This window comes from Meriones unguiculatus, chromosome 11 (genome assembly GCF_030254825.1).
Source record: "Meriones unguiculatus strain TT.TT164.6M chromosome 11, Bangor_MerUng_6.1, whole genome shotgun sequence".
Classification (NCBI taxonomy): domain Eukaryota; kingdom Metazoa; phylum Chordata; class Mammalia; order Rodentia; family Muridae; genus Meriones; species Meriones unguiculatus.
Genome location: NC_083359.1, coordinates 81,255,620 through 81,280,831, shown reverse-complemented (window position 1 = coordinate 81,280,831; position 25,212 = coordinate 81,255,620). Strand labels below are relative to the sequence as shown.

The 25,212-nt window shown below is 45.2% G+C and overlaps 1 protein-coding gene across 2 annotated transcripts in view; it reads right to left on the bottom strand.

Moving 5' to 3' along the window:
* Kiaa0040 (KIAA0040 ortholog) overlaps window positions 1–15,535 on the bottom strand; it is a 33,738-nt gene extending 18,203 nt beyond the window's left edge. For both annotated transcript variants that reach the window (XM_021663334.2, XM_021663333.2), the window contains exon 1: window positions 15,166–15,535. The gene's annotated coding sequence lies outside the window, so the exon portion shown is untranslated. The remainder of the gene's footprint in view (window positions 1–15,165) is intronic.
* Window positions 15,536–25,212: the final 9,677 nt, after the last annotated feature.

The following is a 25,212-nucleotide window of genomic DNA, read 5'->3' as shown; positions in this document are numbered from 1 at the left end:
ACGGAGACTTTTTCCTTTTGATTATTTTGATAAATAACAGTAGATAAATGCGAGGAACATATATTATCGAGCTAAGGTATTACCACCAAGTGCCAGGCAAAGAGTTTCTTCTGCCCTACCATTCTAGTACCCTTTCTTCCTAGAACGGCTATTCCTTTAGTCTCAAATGCACTGTCTCCTGGTTATCTCTACCAGCTTCGCCCCCCCTCCCTGATCTACTCTGAATACCAGACATACGTCTGAAATGCCTTTTCCAAAGGCAAACACAGTTACAGGAGTCCTAGTTTATCCAAGGCTCTGCTTTCTGCAGTTCGAATACCCTGCCATCAAAAAACATTAGTGAGAAAATTCCAGAAACCCACAATTTACAAATCTTAAGCTGTGCATTATTCTGTGGATTGTCATAACATCTTGCACTGGCCAGTTTTTACAGCTTGGTGTGTGAATCATCATTTTGTACTGGGTCATGAGATTGACTGTCAAGGTATGATAGTGTTATATTCAAATAAGGTTCACTTAATAACAGACTCATACAGCTAGTGTATGGATGTTGACAATTTTACTATTATATATATATCTTATCTATCTATCTATATAATATATATCTTATATATATTATATATATATCTTAGTTTATTATGATTACTCTATTTTATGATTTTTACTGTTAATGTTTTACCACAACTAATTTATAAAATAAGATTAATTGCAGGGATAGATAGTTAGAAGATAGATAAAACAGGCACACACAATTATTATTTTTACCTTTATCTCCTCACCTACCACTTGTTCCAGATGGTCCAGATCTTATTATCCCTGGGCCTTCCTATGGTGTGGCTATAAGGTGGACTTTCTGTAGACCTGGCATCAGCCTTTAGATTTTATCCTTCCTTAGCATTCAGAAAGCATGGCTTATTAGATCAAAGGTCATGCTGTTGGATCTTAAAGGAATAGGAGGATCATGGGAATACTTAATAGAGGAGAATAATGTGACCAGTGGGTCTGGTCCTGCCTGTTAGAAGGCAAGGATGGCTCTTGGGGATGACAGTTGACTCAGCAGCCAGGGAGGGGAATGTTTTGTACTGCTTATCAAGGTGAGCAGTTAGGTTCCGTGATGGAAAGTCTGTGGGTCCGAGGCCTCCAGCTTGCACTTGACTTCTCCCTGGTTTTATTAGCTTTATACTCTTATGAATTTTCATGAGTCAAAGTCAAAATCTAGCCAGTGGACAGTGTAAGAGCCACAAACTCACAGACTGAGGCATGAGGAGCAGCTCTGTATGTGTTACTGAGTATGTGTTTTGGGACAATCACTCAGCTGCTCTGGACCTCAGTTTCTTTATCTCCAACATGGGGATAATCTAGAAGAATATACAAGAAAGTCAGAATATGCATTGTTTCCTTAGAAGATGACTGGGGACACAGACACTATCCTCTCAATCTTTTGAAGAAGGTCTAACGGTACTAGGTGGTACATAATTCTCCCTAAAGACAGACATAGTATCACCTGGATGTGAGGACCTTCTCACAGGGTCCTTCAGGTGAAGCAGGTGATACAAGTGATGTACACGCTAGGCTTCTGGCAACTAAATTTTTCAAAGTCAGGATTGGTATCATTCTGGTAGATGAAGGCGCATGACAAACCACAATGACAACAACAGTCACTCCTTGGTTCTGCCCAGCCCCAGAGCAGCCTGGAGTTCTTGGAAAATTTCAATGGTAGGAGATTTCCTTGAATTCTTCCCAGAATGGAAGGGGAGGCATCACTCTGCCTAATTTCAGGGAACGTACTTCCTGCCCGGGTTACTTGATGTGTAGGTGCTGGGAATTTGGGTCCTTGTGTTCGAAATGACTCTGGGTTTTCAAGGACTAACAGAGCATGTCCACCCCGTTGAGCAAGTTCTGACATGCACATTCCATCCATTACTGAGAGGTGGTGGGGCTGAGAGCAGAGGGAGTGACCCCTGAGCTAGCGGCTGCCCTCTGATTGTTTGCTAATGTCTGTGGGTTAGAGAAGTCTCATGGGTCTACCTTGGGCTGTTTACACTGCAAGCACCATTCTTTACACTTGAAGAGGCTCACAGGACTAATACTTATCTGTGCCAATGTAATATGCCTTTTGAATTATTTCTTTGTAGATGCATGAGGATTTCATGTCAACAAGTGTTAGTTAAGTCTCTACTGTGTGATCAGCATATGTTAAAGGACAGGAGGGGCAAGAGCTATGACTTGGTTTTTATTCTTCAGTGGGTTTCTCCATGAACCTCAGAACACTGCCGGTTCCTTTTTTACTTTGCCAGAGGGTAGGTCAAGTCCTGGTGCCTCGTAAGCCTTGGGTTTCCTACCACTATCAGGAAAGGCAGTAATGGCTTTGGCTTCACTCACCATCCAGTATCCATCCCTGAGACAAGGCAGTAAGAGACATGTGGATTCTGCGTGATTGGAAAATGCCAGGCAGAGGAGGCTTTGCTGTTTTGAGGCAGAGATCTTCTGGATCCCTGGCTGGCCTCCAACTTGTTACTTAGCCAAGAATGACCTTGGACTTCTGACCTTCCTGACTCTACTGTACCCACCATTCTTCCCAAACCCACTGAGTTTCTTAGTCTGCTCATCTTCTAAGCCTCAGCTAAAACCTTGTTCCTCTTGGGAAACTTCCTGGGCCATATTAAAGGTCAGAGTACCCGGCTCTTTGCCCTCTACTGTCCATATAATTTTGCCACAGCCCATGTACGGATATTATTCCATTGTTTTCCCTCCTTTTCACATAAAATCTACTCCCATCATAGGAGTCCCCTCACCCCACGCTTCTTGACCTTCCCCGAGTGCTGGGATTATAATGTGTGCCATCATGCCAGGTTTTATGCTTTGCCAGGAGAATCGAACCTAAGTCATCGTGGATGCTAAGCAGGCATGCTACTCACTGGGGTACATCCTTGGCTTCCCAAAGTAGTGTCCAAATGCTAAGCTAGGAGTCAGCAAGTGCCCCAGTGTCATTCTATTAGACCAGAGAGATGGATATGAGCATAGGTTCTAAAGTGAGATGGCAAGAGGAGGTGAGCCTGAGCTGGTCCATGTTTGAATTTAGTCTTTACAGGAGGGCTGAAAATGCTGATAAGGGAGGGGTGCTCTGGGGTGAATTAAGACTCTATGGGAAAGCTGCTACAGGGGGACAGGGGGCAGCATGCAAAGAGTTTGAGTAAGAACTAGCAGAGAGGAAACCTGAGGAAGTATGGGAAGCGATACTGGAGACTCTTGATATAGGTTCAGTGCAACGAGCCTCACAAAGGTTCTAGAAGTTGCGGGCAGAGGAAGCCTTGTAACACCATTATTTCAGTGTCCCTCAAGAATGAAAGGACATTTTCCCAGAATTCAGGATTACCCAGCATTAAGCAACCATCCCTGGGCCCAATGGCAGTCTGTCCTAACCAGATGTGCAGAGTAATAACACATGTTACAATGAAAAACTGTTAATAGCACACTTTCTCCCTTAGACAAAGACCTGATTATGACCTGAAATGAAACCTCACTGTACAAATAAGAAAGAAGCTGTTGTTTGTCTCCTGATTCCTTTGGAAAAGGGTATGAGAGCTGAGAATACCAGGGCTCTCACTTCTTGCATTTGAACTGACACCCATATGGGCTTGGGTTTATTTATGATTGAATTAAGTACCATTAAGACCTTACACTTAGAACATTTGGAATTTGGGATCATACAGCCCAGGCTGGCCTCAAACTGGAACTCTTTTTGCCTCTGCCACCCTAGTGCTGGAAGGGCAGACCTATAGTGTTACACCTAGCTCAGGGACTGTTAATGGATCCTGTAAACATTTGTCCTTTGGCGCTCTGTAAAGTAGGAAAGAGAGGGATTGCTCGCCCTGTCTCACAGGTTTGTAGAGAACAAGGGTGTGTTCAGAGTTGTGAAGCAGTTGTGTAGACACAGGAAGACAGGTTGTAGTTTTGGGTCCCAATGTGACGTACTCCTCACTACACCATCTCCTGAAAAGCAACAATAAGGGAAACAAGCAGCAGCCACCAATCTCTTTGGAAGTTTGCGAAGGCTTCCCTGTCTCAAATCTGAGACATGGGGTTCCCCTTCTGCTTTGGGGTCTCATACAAGCTTCTCTACCTATACCTCATCATTGCTCCCAATGGACAGTAATATATGAGTGAATTCTGTGTGATTGGAAAATGCCCTGCAGAGAAGGCTTTGCTGCTTTGAGGTAGAGTTCTGTATCCCAGGCTGGCCTCCAACCTATTACTTAGGATGACCTTGAACTTATGACTTTCTTGCCTCTACTGTACCTGACCATTCTTCCTAAACCCACTGAGGTTTTTTTTGTTTTTTTTGTTTTTTATGTCTATTCATATTCTAAGCCTCAGCTAAATCCTTGTTCCTCCTGGGAAACTTTCTGGGCCATATTTAAGGTTAGAGTCCTGGCTGTGCCCTGTACTGTCCCTATATTCTTGCCAAGCCCATGTCAGCATTCTGGTTATTTCTTATTCAACCATTCTTCCTTCCCACATGAGATCTACTCCCATCATCAGGTCCCCAATGTCTGGGACCTATTTTGTTACTGGGACATATACACCTTTTCTAGATGAGAAAACTCTGATGCTTATTGAGATTAAATGACTAGTTCAAGGTCTCACAGTTATCAAAAATGCCATGGCAAAATTTCTACCTGTGAATACTTGGAACTCTTGCTTACCTACACTGATGTCTAGGTTCACACACGGCACTATAGCCAAAGGAAAGATGTTCAGAAAAAGCACGCAAGTTGGAATGTCAATATTCTGCACCTGGAGAACTCTTTTGGTCTGGTCACTGCTTAGAGGGAAGATGTTCCTGGGATTCCCAGAGTAGGTGCACTCTACAGCCACAGGTGATTGGCCTCGTCGGACACTGGCCTCTTCATGGGACACCATGTGGAAGTTTAAGATGACCTTACTTGAAGGGGGCTGCTCCCATGTTGTGGGAAGCCCCTGCCTGCTCATCTGCTCATGTTCTTGACATGTCTGTGTTCTTGAACTGATGACATTTCACACAGTGACTCCAGCTGCCACACAAACTGCGTCCAGGATATGTGTGTGTGTGTGTGTGTGTGTGTGTGTGTGTGTAGTATCTAACTGTGCCATTGCTATTACTACAAAGTGTCTGCTCCCATTTTTTCTAGAGAGACTCCCTTTGCTCTCTTCTATCTTCCATTATTGAGCCTGGATTGTTGACATCACTGAGGCTGAGGAAGCCAACAGCTGCCATTTCTGCTCCCTGCAGTACAGAAGTTTGTTTCAGTTTCATCTTGCTACCTACTATATAGACGAAGGGCATCTCTCTTTTCTAAGACTTTTCAGAAAGTGCTGTATGATGACAAATAAACATTCTACCATCTCTCTGGGTAAAAGATTCAAAACTGAACTGAAGACAGACTGTGTTTAGGAATTTGTTTCTTCCTGGGGAACTGGGTGAAAACAGGGGAAGCACCATAAGGCAGGATTAGTTATGTGCCCCAAAGGGAATTCAAACAAATGGTTCTGGGACCAGCAAGGCAGGATGAGTCAATCTCTGTGAAGAATGGGTGGAAGGATCCAGGCAGGTGAGCTTTGATGAGGCAGCAAGGATGGGAGAGAAAAGTGAAAACGGCGTGCTCAAGAAGAGAGGTGGCCCTGAGGAAGCATCCAATTAAGATGGCTCAGGCTTCAGCTCAGATCTGGAGGTTTCCAACCTCCCTGTTACTATGACAATACTCAACCAGCTTCCTCTTCTGACCTCCTCCTTCCTGGGCCTTTCTTCAGCTGTTTTAAATGCCAGGGCATTCCAGGGAGCAGCCTGGCACATGGCAGAAATTCCAGGCCTATGGCCTATGGCGGAGACTATTAGGAAAAACTTTCCTTCTCTCCATATTTCATGAACTGTTATGACTTGAAAGTCCAGGGATGAGGAATCACTGCTGACATACCAGGCCCGAAAACCTTCAACCACTTTTATGTTTGATCAAGGAAGTAGACTGCTGCAGGAAAGCTTGAGTGAGCAGTGGTTGTTTTTCTGTATCCTCCCATCCCCCACCCCAACCATGTTCTATCTCTGTGTGCATCTTTAAATTGGATGTAATACTGATTTCAGAGCTGTCACAAGGCCTTCGGCAACTGAAACTGGTTTGGTTCAAAGGGATTTGCCCCCTCTCTCTCCACACAGACAGACAGACAGACACACAAATACTCATACCCTAATACACACACTTCCCAACCCCTACCACAGACACACACACACAGACACATATTACTTACACATACACCCTTCCTACATACATATTCATACATACACATACCCTCACATACATCTTTCCCACACCCACCTCCATACACACATATACTAACCCTCACACCAAAACCCATACACAAACACATACCCTCACATACACCCTCCTCACAGCCACATCCACACACATATACTCAACTCCACACCCATATACACCTACCTAAACCCCTATACACACATGTACCCTCACACAACCCTCCCCACACCCAGATCCTTACACATATACTCACCCAGTTCCCATACACACACACACACACACACACACACAATTGGGGTGGGGAAGAGAGAAAGACAGGGAGACAAAGAGAAATACACACAGAAAGACACACATACACACAACCACACAGAGAGAAAGAGGAGGGAGAGACAGAGGAGAGAAGGAAGGAGAGGGAGAGAGATCTTACATAGCAGCGCTGCCAGTATTTAACATAAGTTTGTGGAAAGCAAATGAGGTTTGGGGAATCCCTGGACCAGCCTGTGGGCGTGAGCTGAGAGATGGCTGTGCCCAGCCAAGGGGATTTCTGTGCTTCTCACTTCCAGCTCTCCAGTTAGTGGAGCGCCCTGTTTGTGACCCTATATGGCTTCAGTTTCTCTTTTGGAGGACAGCCTGGGTCAGTCCTGCCTGCCCCAACTCTAGTTATCTGAATACGAAACATCCATTGACATTCCCCCTTCCCTTGGCCATGTTTTTTTCAGCTATAAAAGGAGGCTAAGGACAGCCCCTTTGTCCTAGGATTGTTGTGAGAATCAGAGAAGTTAAATACATACACTGTAGTTACAACATTGTAAGGGCAAATGCTCACTGAGTGTTAGCTTTGTCCATCTGTTTCCCACGTAGGGTTTGTCCTGGGCTCTCTGCTGTGTCCAGTGGCAGGGAGCTGGGGTGTACAGAAAGGACCACAGCCATGAGTCCAGTGTGTGTCACGGAAAGATGGCTTTCACATTTCAGACCGAGGGAGAAATGTAAAACTGCAGCAAAGATTGACTCTTGAGCAGCTCCCACCAGGTAGGGGTGAGAAAAGGAGGATTTGGTAGCTTGATTTTTCTTTTGGAATCTTGTGTAATAACATAGGGAACCTGCTAGTTGAACCCCTCCTTGCCTCCTGAACAATTCCCAGAAGATGGCTGCTCTCCTGAAAACACATGTGCTTCTCTTGTCTCTTCTCTGCTGAACACTGACCTCTTCCTCTAGGCGTCTCATGCCCAGTTTGGTACCAGCACATGCAAGGTGCTCAGAAATGATTTGTTTTTGAGGAATGGAATGATTGACCCCTTATCGTTTGGAGAGATGGGAAAAAATGGAGTTCAGAGTTTCTTTGAGGACTTCGTTGGATCAAGGAATCTGATTAGCCTTCTGGAGAGCTAACCCAGGAAGAATAAAGGAGCTGGTGGCAGGAGTTCCAGAAAGACACCACCCTGACCTGGACAGTGAGTGAACGTACAGTGGCAGACAGATTCCTCCTAGGGAAGATGCTTCTCTTAGTCCTAGATGAAGCCCGGCAGGTGATTGCAGGCTCCAATATGATAGGCCCCCGGAAGGTACAGTTTGAGTCTGTTTTCTTTTGTTTTGTTTTGAAAGTTCCCCACAGCCTCTAGCACTCTCACACACACAGAGGTGTTTAAGAGATGCTTGTGCATTAAAAAAAAAAAAAAAAAAAAAAATGCAGCCCAAGTCATGCCACCTGAAGCAAGGCCACCAGGCTTCCTAAGAGTTTTCACCATTTTCCCTTCTCAGAGGGGAGCTGAAAATGAGTGGTCAAAGAAAGTGAAATATCCAGTTCTCACTGACCCTGGGAAGATGGGTGAAACCCACTTTTCCTTTCCTTTTCTTTCTTTTTCCTTACATAGGCTCACAGCATGTTGGCGGCACACGGCTTTAATCCCACCACTTCAAAGGCAGAGGCAGGCAGATTTAGATGAGTATGAGCCCATCCTGGTCTACCCTATAGTCTTAGGGCTACCTGGAAGACCTTGTCTCAAACATTACGCCCCAACACCATTCAGAGGGCGGGTGGGGAAGACAGGCTCTCACTGTGTAGCTCTGGCTGGCTTAGAACTCAATAGGTAGATTATGCTGGCCTCAGACTCACAGAGAGTGATCCCCCTGCCTGTGATTCCTAAATTCCAGGATTAAAGGTGTGTGTCACCATGCCTGGTGATGCTTGGCTTTGGGAGACCCTTCTGACATGACAGAAAGCTAGTGCCTCCCATATCTGCTGGCTGTGTAGTCATAAACCAGGAGTCCAAACAACTCTGAAATTTCTACAACAATGGGTTTAAATATCTCTCACTAAAATTTAAACTCAAAGGCATCAGAGACCGGGCATTGAAAGTTATGCCACACATTATGGTATACTTTGGCACACAGTGATTTTGTAAGGATGTGGAGAAAAACATGGGGAAAAGGAAAGTAGTTTGACAATTCCTGAAAAAGTTAAATATGGAATTATCATATGATTTAGCAATTCTACTTCCTGGCATACACCCCAAAGAGCTACAAACTGGTGTTCAAGGGAATCCTTGTATGTACATATTCCCAGCAATAGTTGAAAGGAGAAAACTTGAATGTCCATAAACTGATGGACAGATTAAACAAATGGTAGTGCGTATATATAAGAGAACCAGATGAGGATATGAAAAGAATTAGTGCTAATCGAATCCACAACACGGCTGAATCTTAAGAACATGCCAAGTAAAAAAAAAAATGCCAGCCATTAAATGTCATATGCTGCATATATGAAATTCCTGGAACAGGTAAGTCCATTGAGGTGGAATGCAGGCCAGTGGTTGTCAGAGACTGAGAGCACGAAGCACCCAGGAGAAGCAGCTTGATGGGTTTCTTTTGGGGGTAATAAAACATTCAGGATGTAGGTAGGAGTGGTAGTTGCATGGAAATTGCCATTGAACTGCTCGCTTTATAATAGTTAATTTTACATGATGCTCATTTAACCCCAATGAAAGATACAGGAGATGATACAAAATTTCTTGAAAACATAGGATGGTGCAAGCCATTATTCTTAATCATTTCCAATATGAGAGGTTGAATGGCCACACATCAGTGATGTTTGCCCTTTACTCTTGGTCCCATCTTGAAGGAATAATATTTTTAAAACACTAAACTCTTGTTCCTGGAAAATGTCAGCCAGGAACAAATGACCTTCCCTGTATGGCACGTGTCCCACAACTGTCTCCTCCCTTGGCCCAGACAGGCTGAAAGAGAGGTATTCTTTCCATGGGAAAGTGGCGCCATCCATCCACCATAAATTAAAAACTCCAGCTCGTTCTGCAGAGAGACTGGTGAAATAATCCTCACGCTGAGAAGAATGCTGTCATTGGAAGTCAGCTCGTATGTTGTGCCACCCGGCAGGGAATTGCTTTCTTTCTGACCCAGAGAAGGCTTTGGTCCAAATATCCCACGAGGGCAGTGTCTGACTTTCTAATTTGGAAGCCAGAAGATCTCTAAGCAGGCTGTGCCTAGGTGGGGTGGCCAGCTAATATGCCTCCTTTCCCGGAGAGGGCTTCATTTCTGGATGGTGGGGGTCAGGCACGTGACCAGCCTGGAGGCTTTCATCTAGGCCACTCTGTGCTAAGCTGGCAACTGTTAACTCAGCAGACTGCGGGCCTCAGGCAGCAGGTAATGTTTTAGGTTAGGAGTGAAAAGTGGAGAGAGCAAAGGGAGGGTTGGAAGCCTAGGGGTAGGTCTGCAGGACTAGATTTAAGAGTGATGCACTCTCTTTGTTCCCTTTGATCCTCCCTTTGTGTAAAACTGAAAATCAAAAAAATATATTGTGATGTGTTCATTAGGCAATCTGGAAGGCAGGAGGCAGTGATGGTTGTTATCTTTGAGTGCCTCAAATTCTTAGCAGGATCCCCCTGAAGAAAAACTATTGAGAGACTGGTGTGCACACAGAAGCTCTGTGGAGCCTGGAAAGATTGGGTGAACATTTGTTTACTCCAGTGTCCATGGGAAGGTCACTTTGACTGCAACTGCTTTCCTGTGTGGTTTCGGACTGGTGTGTTTGAGTGACTGGCTGGAGCTTGCAGGTCATGACCAGGGCTGTGGGTGTCTGAGGACCACAGGCAGAAAGGGTATTGAAGGCTTGTACTTCGCCCACTCATGGGTCTGTGTATGAGTCAAAGATGAGGAACTACAGGAAAAGGGAGACAGATTTGGTGTCTTACTTGGGTTGGGGAGAAAACAAGGATGCATCTAACTCAGACTGCCGAGTTCTCTTACTCACAGTTGTCATTTGGGTTCATGTATAGCGTGTCCCTTATATCATTCTGCTCCATTGTACTAACACTGATGGACCTTCCCAGTTCCTGCTGCTTCTCTCCCTGGCTTCAGGCCTAGCCTCTCTCCCATTTCTATATCCTTGACCCCTAACCTTTTCCCTGTCAGAATATTCTGAAGATGGAAAGTTTTCTAATATGCAACTATCTTATCATAGTTGTTCAAATATTTTTCTGTCTTCTGTTAACATTCTTTTATTAATAGCAAAAACAAGAAACAAACAAGCAAAAAAATCCTAATAATAATTGCTTATGGGATTTCCTTAAACCTGTTCATCTTTACAAGATGAGAGTCTTTTGGAAGAGAAAGATAAACTCGGCCAAAAGACTGCCTGGAGGGGAAGTTACAGAGCTAAGAGTGAGGGTAAGCCTGGAGTGGGTTATAAGCACACTTGTCACTTCAAGTTTAAGCCAAGAATGTGGTGATGATTATGGTTTCTTTCTTTTCTTAGAAACTCCAGGGGCAGCTTGTTTACCATAGTGGGAGTGAGTGTGGACTGGGCCTTGGCGCTGCCCAAGTCCCTAGAGACCTTCCCATGTTTGTGTGCCATTCCTTTTAGAACCCACTCCCCTTTCCAGTCTCCGTTGAGTGTCTACCCCACAGCCCCAGATAGCCCTCTGTTCAGAAAGCACTGGACCATGCTGGGAAAAGGGTAGACACCTGGTTTGTGGCCCTAGGGATTGTCCTGCAGATAGTCTGCTGTCTATTGTCCCTTTGCTGCTTAGAGAGGGAAAAGGTCTCTCTGTCACTGTCCTTATCTCTCTCACTGTAACCATGACCAGTGTCATGTGTTCCGGTTGTTCACCTGAAGCCTTTCTCGGTGAACAAATGAATTCTATGTTGGTGTCTGGGGAGGAAGAGACACTTCTTGGCCTCCAAGCACATTCTAATCTCTAAGAGCAGTTTTCATGATTATTTGAGGAAACCCAGGAAAGGCTTTAGTTACTTAAGGCACCCGGTGTGTGGTCTTCCTGCACAAAGAGTGTTTGGGAATGCCCGAGGAAAGTTAAAGATAGAAGTTGCAGAAACAGAGGAGGTGGGGATTATTTGGATCTTGTCATAAAAGAGGTCTAGCTGAGTCTCTTCAAGATCTGGGGTTTGTCCCAGAAGCTACTGCAAGAAGATTCAGGCTTTAACTGTGATCTTTTCACTTTATTTCTTCCATCATTTGAGTGCTGTGTTTGTCCTTGTGTACAGAAGTCCAGGTGATGCTGACCTTAGATGGTACTAGGAATTTCAGTGGTGCTTGGGTTCTGGTCCCTCCACTAATGGGCTGAATGACTGCAGCACTCACTTCCCCTCCCTGAACCCTAGTTTGTTCATCTTTGAACGGAAAGGGCAGGGCTGGTTCATCTCTGGAGGTGTTTTTTTTTTTTTTTTTTCCATTTGAAGTCCCTGAACCTATGGTTATTTCCTCTTCATCAACAAACAGCCTTTGTTCATTTAAAAGTCTTGATGCTGACATAAAACTCCACTATGTTGGAATATGAGATACACCTGAATCTCTTTCAGGATACAGGCTTCATTGGTCAGGGTGAGAGAAAGCCACAAATATACCTTAGCTATAACTGATGTCCAGATTTAGAACTACCACCTACTAAACTGATACCTTTGTGAGTATTAGAAAAAAAGAATAAAAGAAAAAGAGAAAAAAACTAGTCACTATGGGTTGACTTAGCTGTAAGCCTATCAGATAGAATTCTGGCAACTTTCATCCCCACAGGCCTCAGAAATTCTTATGCAGTGAGTCACCTGCATGCACATATATCACCACATCATTGTTCTTTAGGCTCTGTCCCTTTAAGCTGGGACAGAAACTTACTGCTTAAAAAGAAGAAAGATGAGATGAGGCAAGACCAACACATATCACTGATAAGACAAAGAGAGACTTTAGGCGTTACTGCCTTAAACTATTTTATTAAAAAAGCACCGTCTAGCCCATGATACTGCTAACCCTAAACCCACATACCCCATCTGGTTTACATAGCTTCAAGAAGTTATAATAATAAACCCTCACATTTTATAGAGCCTTAAAATTTATGGAGCACATTAAATGTACTTGCTTTTTTTTGAGTTGGGTTCTGAATCTATCCACTGCCCTGGTGAGTAATAATTATCTCTGTTATAAATATAAAGGAAATAAAGCTGAGTGAATCAAAGTCTTATTCAAGGGCAGTTGATATGTGATCAAGTCAGGTACTGAACACATCTGTCTAGCTCCATCAAGGTTTTGTTGTTGTTGTTGTTGTTGTTTTTCCTATGCCAAGTAAGATATGGATGTGGGCAGGGGCATCAGATCTAAAAGTAACTCTGCAAGAGTCTGGGATCAGTCTCATCAGGCCATTCTCTTCATTCTAATGAAGACAGGTATTTCACATAGGTAACTAACATTCTGAAGAGGCGATAGCAGAGATTGCAGCTGAACTAAATATCCCTCCTCCTCCTTTTTTGAATGAAGGAGTGCTTACTAGAGAGTTGATCACCTAGTTAAATGGATAGGCCATACTTGTGTGCCACTAATCCAGAATTATTTCACAATTCTAGGAATTCCTCTGCCAGGCATCTCAGGAAAGCCTTACCTCTAATCTATCTCCCAGCCTGCATCCCTCTGTCTCCATTGTCCATGTCTTCATATAGTTCCCCTACTTCTCTTCTCTCCAAGCCAGCCCTCATTTGGCCATTAATTCTTTCTCCACATGCAAATCTGAGAGTACCTTTCCACTACCTAGTAATGACTTAGTACGGCTGGAAAAAAAAGACATCCACTCTTGGCAGCAGAGGATATAATCCCCCTCCCATGCTGTTACTCTAACCTGCCACTGACTTTGTGAAAGCTTTCTCCTCTGCCCACGGTATCTCTTACCTGAGAAATGCTAGTCATTTTCAAGACCCTGGAGTGACCCTTGTGCCATCCTTTGTATGGTTTCACTGTTACTACTATATGATTTTCATTGTTCTGAACTGTAGTTTGTTTCTTAGCATCTATTTGCCAGTCTGGGGCTCTTCGAAAGCTGAAACTACCTCATCTTCTCCTCATGGCCCTGACACATGGCTCATCACACAGTAGGTACAGTCATAGTTAGCTAATGGATGGGACAGATGATAAAATTGGTAAAGTAGCTTGCTGGGTGCTTATTATCTTCTTGTGCTTGATCCTGAGGCTTTCACCGCTTCTCATTCCATAGGAAGAATGTTGGCAATGCATGAAGGCCAGAGAAACGCTTGTTTTGTAATGGGCCTCTTTCCTAGAACTGTGTCATGGGTACAGATGGGGACGCAGAATTTCAGAAAAAGGAAGGCGCTGGCTGAGGGAAGGCACATTAGACTAAGCGGTTGCTGGAAATTAATTTTAGCTCAAAGGTAGGAGAGACCCTTGCAGAACCCCCCCTTCCCATAAATCTTAGAATATGAAGGTTTGCTTCAAAAAATTACATTAAAAAAATGAAACAGAACAGGACGCAGCTGCACTTAATGTAGAGTTCCTTTAAGTTACAGGGTTCTTTAGGTGGCATTGGTAAACTTTGTAAAAGGGTTAAGAGCAAGCTATAGACCCATGTAACTTAAGACTTGTTCTCGGTCCCCAACAGGACTTCAGAACGAAGGTCCCTTAAAATTAGCTTCAGGTTCTTATTCTCTTTCCAATAATGGATTCAGCACAACGGGTTTGGCAGGCAGGAGCTCGGGGGACACTTAGGTGCTGTGTCCCTCTCTGAGCAGACTGGGCAGAACAGGACTGCAGGTCCCCATGGCAGATTGGCTGGTGTGCTCTGGTAAATTAGGGCAAACGCTGGTCTCCACTTTGGGTTCCCTTTCAGTTAGGCAGGACTGGTGTTCACAACAGCCATCTGGCTATCATTTACTGAACTATTATTACACAAATCATTCTTACAAAGCCCTTCAAAAAAACGGTAGGGAAACAGTCCCTGCTGTGTGCTCCAATCTACCTTCATGGGTGGGAAGAAGACCAAGGGCCATTCAGAGAGTCAGAAAGGTTCAGGGGAAAAAAAAAATCCGTGTCACACAAATTATCAGGAGACTCAGAACAGCACACAGGTCTCACTCACTCCACCCCTTGGCTCCAGGCCACGTTTTCAGTTTGGGCAGTTTCTTAGCCCCACCGAATTTAGAGTTTCCTTTCGAATGATTAAAAACAAAACAAAACAAAACAAAACAAAAAAAAACATCCAAACCAGTATGATTTTAGGAGCATCTCCAACACTGACTTTGTGCGATGAGACAGTCCCCATCTGCTCCCTTCAAGTGGCTCCCACCCACAGCTGGTGTCAACTGGGGCTGAGAACTCCACCCCAAACTCCAGAGAAGCCCATGTGGCAGGTCAGGAGAGGAAAGTTCTGAGACCTCTAGGAGGAAAATAAGCTAGAACGAAAGCAACCCGGCAGAGGCTTCTTAGAAATAGCCCCTTTATCTCACTTCTCTTTGGGGCGGATTTCACCCTTTTACAGAAAGGAGTGGGACGGCCCCTCCGAGGCAGGGGCAGCTCCCAAATGCATTTTGAAAACAACGGCACAAAGCACTACAAAAAAGTTGGGAAACTCACCTTTGGGACCCCTGGAAGGCTTCCTTCCTGCAGGCGGGACTTATGATCTGCCCGGGAGCTGTCTGAAGTGACTTGGGCGCAAGGGCGAGGTCTGGGTCCTTCCTCTAGCCCCTCCCTCTCACTGCCAGGTCCCCAGAGAGAGGCGGTGCTGAGGGTCAGTGGGTGACACCCGCGTGGTGGGGAGGAAAGCGCCCCGGTGTTCCCTGCTGAAGTTTCACCGGCACCCAGTCCTGCTCCTGATGTCAGGAGCACTCACTCCACTTCCTGAATCTAGCTGACTGGCTCCTCTGTTCCCCAGCCCAGCTCACGCCTTAAACTAGGGCAAACACGCCACAGCCACAGCCACAGCCCCATGCCCTTCCTCCGGGTCTCCCCGAAGGCTCCCACCCCGCCCCGCGGTGACGTTCTTTTGCCCCTCCGCCCCCAGCACGCCTCCTTCCGGAGGGACTGGACGCCTGAGCTCTCCTTGAGCTGGCCGAGCCAGCTTTGCTCGCAGATGCCATCAGTGTTCCCGGAGAGGTGTAAACTCCCAGCCCTGGCTTTAGGGAAAACATCAGCCTGGCGCTTTGGAATAGAGCCACCTTCCAGGAAAAGCGGTGCCTAAGGGAGGGCGAGCCACAGTGCCTCATCCCCACTAGGTATCCTTGTGTGTGTGTGTGTGTGTGTGTGTGTGTGTGTGTGCTCCAAGGCATCACTTGGGAGCCATCTGGAGATGTTAGGAGAACGGGAGGCCAGGACAACTAACTTCAGAAAGTTCTCAGAAGTTCTTCCTTTCCATTTTATGTGTTCTTCGTGTGCTCATATTCAGATCTCTTGGATCTAACTCCACGCACAAATGTAAAGTCTCAGATAACGGAGAACAGAGAGCTTGCTCAGTGCCTCCAAGGCTTCCGAAGGGAAGTGGGGAAGTATGACGACAGCAGTGGCTGTGGAATATGTCGGGGCTTCCCCAGAACCACCTTGGGAGATCTTGCCGTGATAAGGACGTGAGATTCAACCCATTGGATTGTAGGTGCCAGGTGCGGTGCGGTTCTGGTGGCTATGCCTGAACTGTCAGGTCTTTTGTGTGCCTGAATTAAAATGACTGGTGAAACCAACTGTCACACTGAGAAACAAGAGTGTTTTCTCTGGTTATTCAAGAGAAGCCAGCCAGGCTTGGGTTGAAAGGCCGGAGAGAAAACCCAGCACTCATCCAGGAATGCCAAGAATAGTTAAGGGGTGGTGTGGTCTTCTTTCAAAGGCAGATGGATTAGAGACCTCCTCCCCCCTTCCAAATCCCTCCGAGAGAACTTGATCTAGATCTGTTGCTGGTCCTTTGGAAGCAAATCTCTTTATATAGCCCTGGCTGGCCCAGAACTCACAACGTGGGCCAGGCTGTGCCTCTTGACTTCTGGAATTAAAGTTGTGTCCATCCATCATGCCCTGCATTGGTCTAGATTTGAAGAAGTGGAAGAATGGTCCCAGAGATCTGATGTCCAGGGATTTAGTGTAGTTGAGTGGATGGTGAAGGGAAGGTCGGGCTCCGAAAGAAGACAGAGATCTTAGAAAAAGCCATACATGGACTCCACTAACAGCTGAGGGCGCCTCCATGGAAGGCTCCTCTACTGTGTCGGATCTGAGGCCCCAGAACACAGGCTTGGGTAACCTCAAGTGCAAACATGGTAATTGGAGACTATGACTCTCCCCCAAGACCCACAGCTTTAAATAGTGTATCATTCTGTCTGTAACCCCACATGTGTGAGGCATAATCTGACCTCTCCTTTGAGCATGGTAAGTAGCTTTTTTTCCTCAAGGTCACAGCTAGTATACAGCGGAACTTAGATCTGAGTAGTTCTGATCCAGCTTACCCCTCACCCATCATTTCATCAGGAGAGAGAATGGCTTCTGTGAAAACTTCTTCTCTTGAGCTGGCTTGATGTTCAAGTCTGGGTTGACACCTACCAGGCAGGGGGAAGACAACAGAAACTACTTTTTCCTGAACGACTTTATTGATGGGTTCAGGCTGAAGTGAGAGTCTCATTGCTTTCCAGAAAAACAAGAACAACATGGAGAAACGGTGAGCCCAAGGCAGCCAGCATGAGCTCAGTGCTTCGACAGTATGACAGTATGACTGTCACATATGGAAGAAGAACCAGATGCTTATTTGTAGGGTGGCATCTCAGTGCTGTTGTAGGCCACAGGGAGACAAACCTACTGAGTGCCAGTGGCTTTGTGGTAGGCAAATTTGAGACCTACTAGATGGCAAGATGGTAGGTGTACTGTCACTGAATTGCCAAGGCTACAGGGTCTGTTCAGGTTCTGACACCATGAGAAAGAAAGATCTGTGGCAGAAGCAAAGAAATGAGTATCTGGCCAGGAGGTTTCCATTCTGTTCTGTTGACTCATCCCTTATAAGCAAGTCAGAGCACCCACCTCCTGCTTCACCCCTTTGGCAGTGAAATTTCAACTCCTATGAACTCACGAATAGCCCTCAGCCACCACGGTGCTATTCAGTTTTTAAAATCCTCATTAGTTTTCATGTTTTTGGTAAGGATCTTTGAAGATAGTCAGGAGGTTAGTGGACCCCAAGTGGAGTGAAACGGAGCATTAACGCATCTAATTAAGGAACAAAAAGCACCCAAATAGCAGGTTTGTGAACCAAGACTAGAAATTTAAACCACGTTTGTGGGTGACCACCCTTTCAGCAGCTTTAGCACCTGATGGGCTCTGGTTCCATATTAGAATGTTTTGGACCAAAAGCTCTCGGTACCTTCCCAGATGTTGTGGGAACAGACAGGATATTGAACATTGAATATCTGTCTGCGTTGATGATGAAGATCGACTACACGTGTTCTCTCTTGAAAAAATCCTATTTCTGACAGGCCAGTGGCAGTGTTGGCAGGCACTGATTCATCTGCAAGTCACCTGTGGGAGACAGTTTCCCATCAAGTCACACGCTCTGAGTGCAGAAATCAGAACTTGAAGAGCAACATTTGCTGTTGCTTCAAGTTCTGATTTAATAGTTCCCACCGGATGAGGTGCCTTCATCCGGTGGGAACTATTAAACGGAGAATCTTAAATTATTATCACCTACAACTGCTGCATTCTTGCCTGCAACATTCTGCGTGGCACAGGCATGTCCAGCCTTTGAACACTTCGACACAACAGCGTCATTGACAATATGAACATTCAAGAACCAAAAAAAACCAGGGTACAAAAAGTCTGAAATAAAAACACTCGCTCCTTGCAGTGTTTTAAGGCAGTTTGTGAGTTTGTGCTACTCTCCATCTAGAGCTACCCTTGGCCGCGTGAGTTCTGGGGCAGTTCCTGTGTTGGACAGGCTTGGCGGAGGTGAAAGCAGGGCTAGAAGAAGAAGAAGGGCAGCTGGCCAGACGAAAGGTTTTAGCGGGAAATGATGGAACTGCGTTGTGGGTAAAATGAGCGCAGACTTGTTTCTCAGCTCCCGGAACGCCGCAGCCTCTGGGAAAGGCAAGTTCAGGACAAGTCGGCGGAAACTACTTCACACAGCGGAGTAATGAGTTTGTGGAATGGATTATCTCCCAGAGGTGGCCCGAGCTGGCAATGTAAGTGATTACAGAAAGCTCTGGAGGGATGTGGGAATGGCAGAGCTGTAACCACCGAGAGGTGAGGAAAGCTGAGAAGTACACCAAACAGGAGTTCAAGGTGGCGCCACAGACTGGACCTCTGGTCTTTGTAGCCAAAGGAGTCCTGGCTTCCCACGTGCTTAGCTTTAAGCCAATGGGTAGCTCCAACACTTTGGTCCGTATCTTACAGTGTCTGCAGCGGCTGCTTCCATTAGGCAGCAAAACTGCTCTTTTTACTTAAGCCTTACTCCTTTAAAATGCGTCGCTCTTTCGTCGTTTGGCTCTCAACTTCTGAAAAGATTTTGAACATGTCTCCAGACTGTTTATTATATGTGTCTCTTGCAATTAGATTTCCATCCAACTTTTCTCCTAAAACATCAAATCTGGACAGAAACCACTCTAATTCTGGAAGCTCCTCTGAAGAAAAGCACTAACAATACAATTTTCTCAGGAATACTTCACAGCATGTCATCCAAAGTGTCCTCCCTGATGCATGGGAAATGCTGGGCAAACAATGGCTGGCCACAGCCATGGTGACAAATCCTGGCTTTGGCGGGGGGGGGGGTTGAGGAAACTCTTGGTTCTCTCATCTGATAACCCACCATCCCCCCACCTCTCTGCTGCATGTACTCTCTGCCTTCTTTAGTGTTCCTATATGTTGTAGGAAACAGCTCTCTGCCCCACCTCCTTGAGAACAAGGGTGACTCTGAGGGGCGTTTTTTGTATTTCTGGGCACTGAGGTGCTCTGTTTTCACTTTCAGTCTCTGGTTCAGAGCAGCCCCGGTGCTTTTTTCAAAGCAGTTTCACAGTACTATGGCTAGCTGTGGTGAACTGGCAGCCCTTCTGCCCGGAGCCCTTAGATGGATTCAGCTTTGCTTTGTTAATGTAAACAGTGGGCTTCTGCTTCCATTCTTGGGGCGGGCATATAGGGGCAGGAGAGCCCACAGAGTTCTCATTTTGCCTCCCTTTGTAGTCTCCTTTGTCACCTGCTCCTCTTGTGGGGATGGGTTTAATTATTGATTTACTGAGTGACCCCGCCGTTTGGGGTCTCAATGCCTACACAGAGCAGGTAGAACATTTATTGTCGTTTTGTTGGAGAGATCTGGGAAACTCCAGCTTACCCTGCCCAGATCATTCATTTTGGCAGAAGGTTTTGTGAAGGCTGCAACCGTTCAAGCTTCTTGCCCCGAGGGCCCATGAAATAACCCCATGAAATAACAGTGGCTTTGAAATTTGCTTCCTTGACTACTTCAGTGACTCAGAACATCAATGTTGCCATAAACAAACTTCCTGTCCCCAGGCTGGCTCTTTCATAACAGGTAAAAGGAAGGGCTTGAAGAAAAAAGAAAATGAAATGACTAGAGAGTTCTCATTAACCAGGTTGTAGGAGTGAATTCTTTCTTTTTTAACTACTGTTGATGTATTGCTTTCTTTGTGCCAAGTTCTATACTGTATGCGTCAGTAGAAAACTGTTTATAATGAAAGGTTACACTCTGTAATTTGGATTTAAGGGCAGTAAGGCTAGAACACTCAAAGAAATTTTCTTAATAAAGGTGGATTGACCAAAATATAGAGCGACAAAAGAATCTGGAAATACAGTGAGATGCAGTGAGTGGTCTCTGACTGGGCAGAGCAGGAACAAAGGTGGTGTTAAGACAGTACAAACATGGCTGAACTCCCCGTCCCCCACCCCTCACCAAAGGATTCAAAATAATGAAGGGAAATCACTACCCATAATTTTGCTACTCCCCAAATGATCACTCTAGCATTTTGGCATGGTTTATTCTAGTCTCTTAGAAGCAGATTAGAATTAGAATCTATGTGCAGGTAGTTGATAATTCCAGATTTTTGATAATAAACTGACTACTATTAAAAAAAAAGATGGGGGGTAAATCTAATGGCTTTTTATAGCATTTATTTGAATAAAGAGACTGAATTCAGAAACTCCAATGGGTGAGAAGGACATTATATACTCTAGCTTCTGCTTTTATTTATCTATAGTTTATTTATTTATTATGTGTGTGTGTGTGTGTTTATATATGGCATGTCATGGCACAGCCTGTGTGTCGGAGGTCAAAGGACAGCTTTTGGGAATCAGTTCTCTTCATGCACCATGCGGTCCTGGGGATACCAGCTGAGCTGTATTGCCAGGGTTAGTTCCTGCCTTTAAGACCAAGTAATGAGCCCTTGACTGGTGAACATTTCCCACCACTCAGGCCCTCCACACACAGAAGCAGAATAAGCTTCTGGAGTCTGCTGTAGAGGGACTGCTGTATTTCAAGGGAAGCTTACATGTGACTTTTTCTAGGATTTGTGTTGTTAGTTGTGGAAATTCACATTTACATAAATTATGATACCCTCTTCTCTTAAGATTTGACAGCAATTGGCTCATTTCTTAGGCATGATCGGGCAACAGAGTAAATGTTATTGGGAAGAAGATATCAACTAACTTTGAAACACCAAGGTGGAGTCCCTCCCATCATTCCCTCCTCTTTCCTCCCCCCCCTTCCTTTTGTTTTTGAGACAGTGTTTCACTCTGTAGCTCAGGCTGACCTTGAACTTGCAGCTATTCTCCTGCCTCAGTCTCAGTGTTGAGATTACAGACACAACTTACCATGCCCAGTGTTATATATTAACACTACTAATTTAACCTTGGGGACCTGCCCTTACCTGGGGAACATTTCAGGAAAAATGCTGACCCCTACAGGGTCTCTTGTTTCCTGGCTCCTAGCTCAGCTATGGTCTTTTTTAACACAACTTTATTGGTCTGCCAAGATTGAGGTAGAAAGCAAGTTCCTTTGTATTCCCATGGGATCTATGCTGGTCTGTCATTATTGCTGCCCCCAGAGAAATGAAATTGGCCATTTCTATGCCCCATACACTGGACTGTAAGGCTTATAGGGAGGACAGTTGCCTGGCAAATGGTGAGTTGCTTGGTAACTATGTCAACGAATGAAGATCTGTCTGTGGCCAGAAGTCTGAATCTAGGAAGCTTTAGAGTCCTTTGGACATGGACAAGTGCGATAACCTTATTCATCCACTTAATGCCTTATTCATCCCAAAGCATGTGTTTCTTTTCTCCCTCAGCATTGCTTTGGGGTCGGCATTTTTGTGTCTTTAGGAAACACCGAAAATATAACTGGGACTGACCATGGAAAGGATGCAAGTAGGCAAAGAAAATAGACGGAGGTGGGTTAGGGCTAGGGAGGCAGGGAAAAGATTAAAAAGTCTCTTCTGAAACCAGGTATGTATCCACCTTCCCTCAGACCGATGCACCATTAATGAGAAAGGGCTCTGTATTTGGAATGTATTTGGAATGCCCTCATCTAGCATCCAGACTCAGGAAACTGCATCTCTAGTTAGCCTCCGTCTCCATTTTCCCTTTCCCAGATTCCTGCCTGATGTTGCCAGATGTCAGTGAGGGCTGGGTCAGAAATGTGTTGCATGTACAGTCAGCTGGGAACAAGTTGGATCGGGTCGCCTGTGAGATTCACACAGGTCCTCCTGAGAGCCTGAGTGAGGAGGGAGAATAACCATCAGCATATCGTCCACTTCTCTCACGGAATCACTTAAGTAACCCAGTTTTCAGCAGCTCTAAAACACATGTGGGTGAAAGATTACTTCTATATATGGCCAGAGAATAGTCCAGTCGCAGGGCTAGCTTCCTGGTGGACGTGCTCCAGTTTTTCCAGACCTGCAGACTCCAGAGACTTCCAGGCTGGACATTGGTTTCTGTGGTGCGCATATAATGAGGTTTAGCAATGGAAAACTTGGCTCTTTCAGCTTGACTGCCTCTGCTTTCTTCATACCTCCCCCCACTGCCAAACACACACACACACACACACACACACACACACACACACACACACAATCTTGCCTCTGCCCCCTTGGAATTCTGCAGCCGAAGGCAAAGAATGACACTCCCACAGCACTGTGGCCCTGATAAAAATAGAAAGTTTGTTTATTTTTATGCTCATAAAACGCTTTTCCTCCTCCTGTTGCTGTTGCTGTTGCTGCTGCTGCTGCTGCTGCTGCTGCTGCTGCTGCTGTTGTTGTTATGAGTGGGACTCTCAGGCCGGAAGAGGATGGACTGACAACACTGGTCACCTGCCAAATAGATTCTAAAGTGTGTGTGTGTGTGTGTGTGTGTCCATGTGTCAATTCTAGCCTCATATAGAACAAAGCACTAAGTAATATATTTCCTTTTTGAGCCTCTTGGCTAGTGGGCATATGGCCTTTAGGACTTGGGGAGAGTCTTTTGGTTTGGGACAATCTGCCTGAACGTCCTTCTCTTTTAGGCACAGCTGCAGTGGCCTGCCCACAGCAGAGGTGTGGCTGGAGAAAAGGGCCCTGAATTAAGAGGAGAGAAACTTGTTTTTCTTGAGGTTCTGTTATCTTCTTTTTTCTTAGCAGGTGACCCTAAACAAACCATAACCTCTTTGAACCCCAGTTTTGCCCTCTGTGCAATAGATGTGATGGTAGCTGCATAAGGCACAATTGAAAGTAACGAGAATGAGACAAGTCTGAGCAGGTCAAGCTGTCTGCAAATAAATTTTAAGTTCAAGTTTCCCAGTCATGTCCAGGAAATAGAGATTTCCTTTTCTTTATAGTGCGCCTAAGTATTCCTCCCCCAAAGAGTGATAGGTGGAGTCTACACAAGACTCTATCTTCTGATCACATTTACTGAAAGTTGTGCAAAACACAAGTTTGTATTGTGTTTGGTGTTCTAGGGTTACTATTGCTGTGATGACACATCATAACTGAGTAACCACCCACCCACCCAACCAGCCAACCAAACAACCAAGCTACCAAACGAACTTGGCAAGGAAAATCTCTATTTGACATATACATCCTGAATCATAGTCCACTGAGGGAAGCCAAGGAGGAAGTCAAACTGGGAGGAAACGTGGAGGCAGGAGCTGATGTAGAGGCCGTAAAGGAGTGCTCCCTACTGGTTTACTCCTCATCACTTGCTCAGCCAGCTTTCTTATAGAACCCAAGACCATCAGCCCAGGGATGTGGCACTACCCATAATGGGCTGGGCCCTCCCTCATCAATAGCCAATTAAGAAAATGTCCTTCAGGCTTGCCTCCAGCTTGATCTTATGAAGCAGTTTTCTGAGCCAAGGTTCCCTCCTCTCAGATGACTCTAACTTGTGTCAAGTTGACATAAAAACTAGCCAGGATAGATGGTCTAAGTGAAAGTAAAGAGTCCTAGGTTAAGATTTGGGAACTTTAAAAGGGACAATGCTTGCCTTTCTGTTAGTTTGATGTGGACTCTAGAGGAAGTTTTCTGGATGGTTGTCAGTGATTCTTTCTCCTCTAAGATCCTAGCTGACAATGGGGCTGTGTTGGCTGTATCTTTGTCCTACTTCAAGCCACTGTAACTGTTTTGGCTCTTTGTGTGTCTCTGTGTGTGCAGAGCTGTCTTATATGTGGCGGGGGGGGGGGGGTTCTGGCACATGGCTCATTAGATGTGCAAACTGATAAGGTTTCGATCATAAATCACAGAATAACAGGTTTGCTTAATATAAGCAGCAAAGAATTCTTTAAATAAGGACTTCTAACTTGTTTGCCTTATTTAAAATTCATGGGATCTGGGCACTAGGCATGGTGGCTCATGCCTTTAGTCTGAGCACTCAGGGGGCAGAGCAGGCAGATCTTTGTGAGTTTGAGGCCAGCCTGGTTTACAGAGCAAGTTCCAGGACAGCAAGGCTGTATAGAGAAACCATGTCTCAAAAAAGAAAAAAATTATGGATCTGATTTTTACATTCCTTTCCCACATTTATTGTCCTATCTTTTTTTTTTTTTTTTTTTTTTGGTATTTTCTCAAGTTGTAAATGTAAGCAATAAACTAGGTGTCTGTGATTTTATTGTATTAGGCAATCAGATTCTTCTGAGACATAATAAAAAGGGCCCTGACTCCTCCACCACCAAAGCTGGCTTCTCCGGGATGCGCCGTTTCTGTAGGGCATGTCCACACATAGCCAGCTCCCAGAAGTACAAGATTCCTGCAAAGAATTCAGAGACTTTCCTGCCACTCTTACAAGTGCAGCAAAGCCTGGCTCACTCTATTACACAACTTCCCTGCTGGTAATGAGACCTCTGTCACCTCTCTGCATATCAGGTGCAAACAGGCTCAATGTGCATGAGCAAGTCAATCATTGTACCAAGTACGGGCCTCTGCGCAGAGAGCAAGGATCAGATGAGAGGCACGCAAAAACCCTGGAATGGCACAGTCCAGGATCGTACAGGTTATATCTGATACCTTCTCAGACAGCCCTTATCCATGTATTGTCTTCCTGTGCTCAAATTTAAGTGCAACAAAACCTGCTTTGATTGGTATGGCTTGCCATCTCCATGGATTCTGTCTTTAATTAAGCAAAATTAACCTGGGTGATTGACATCATTGGTGACCCAGATGATACCTCCCCTTTAGAAGGTCTCAAAGGGCTGGCAGCCGT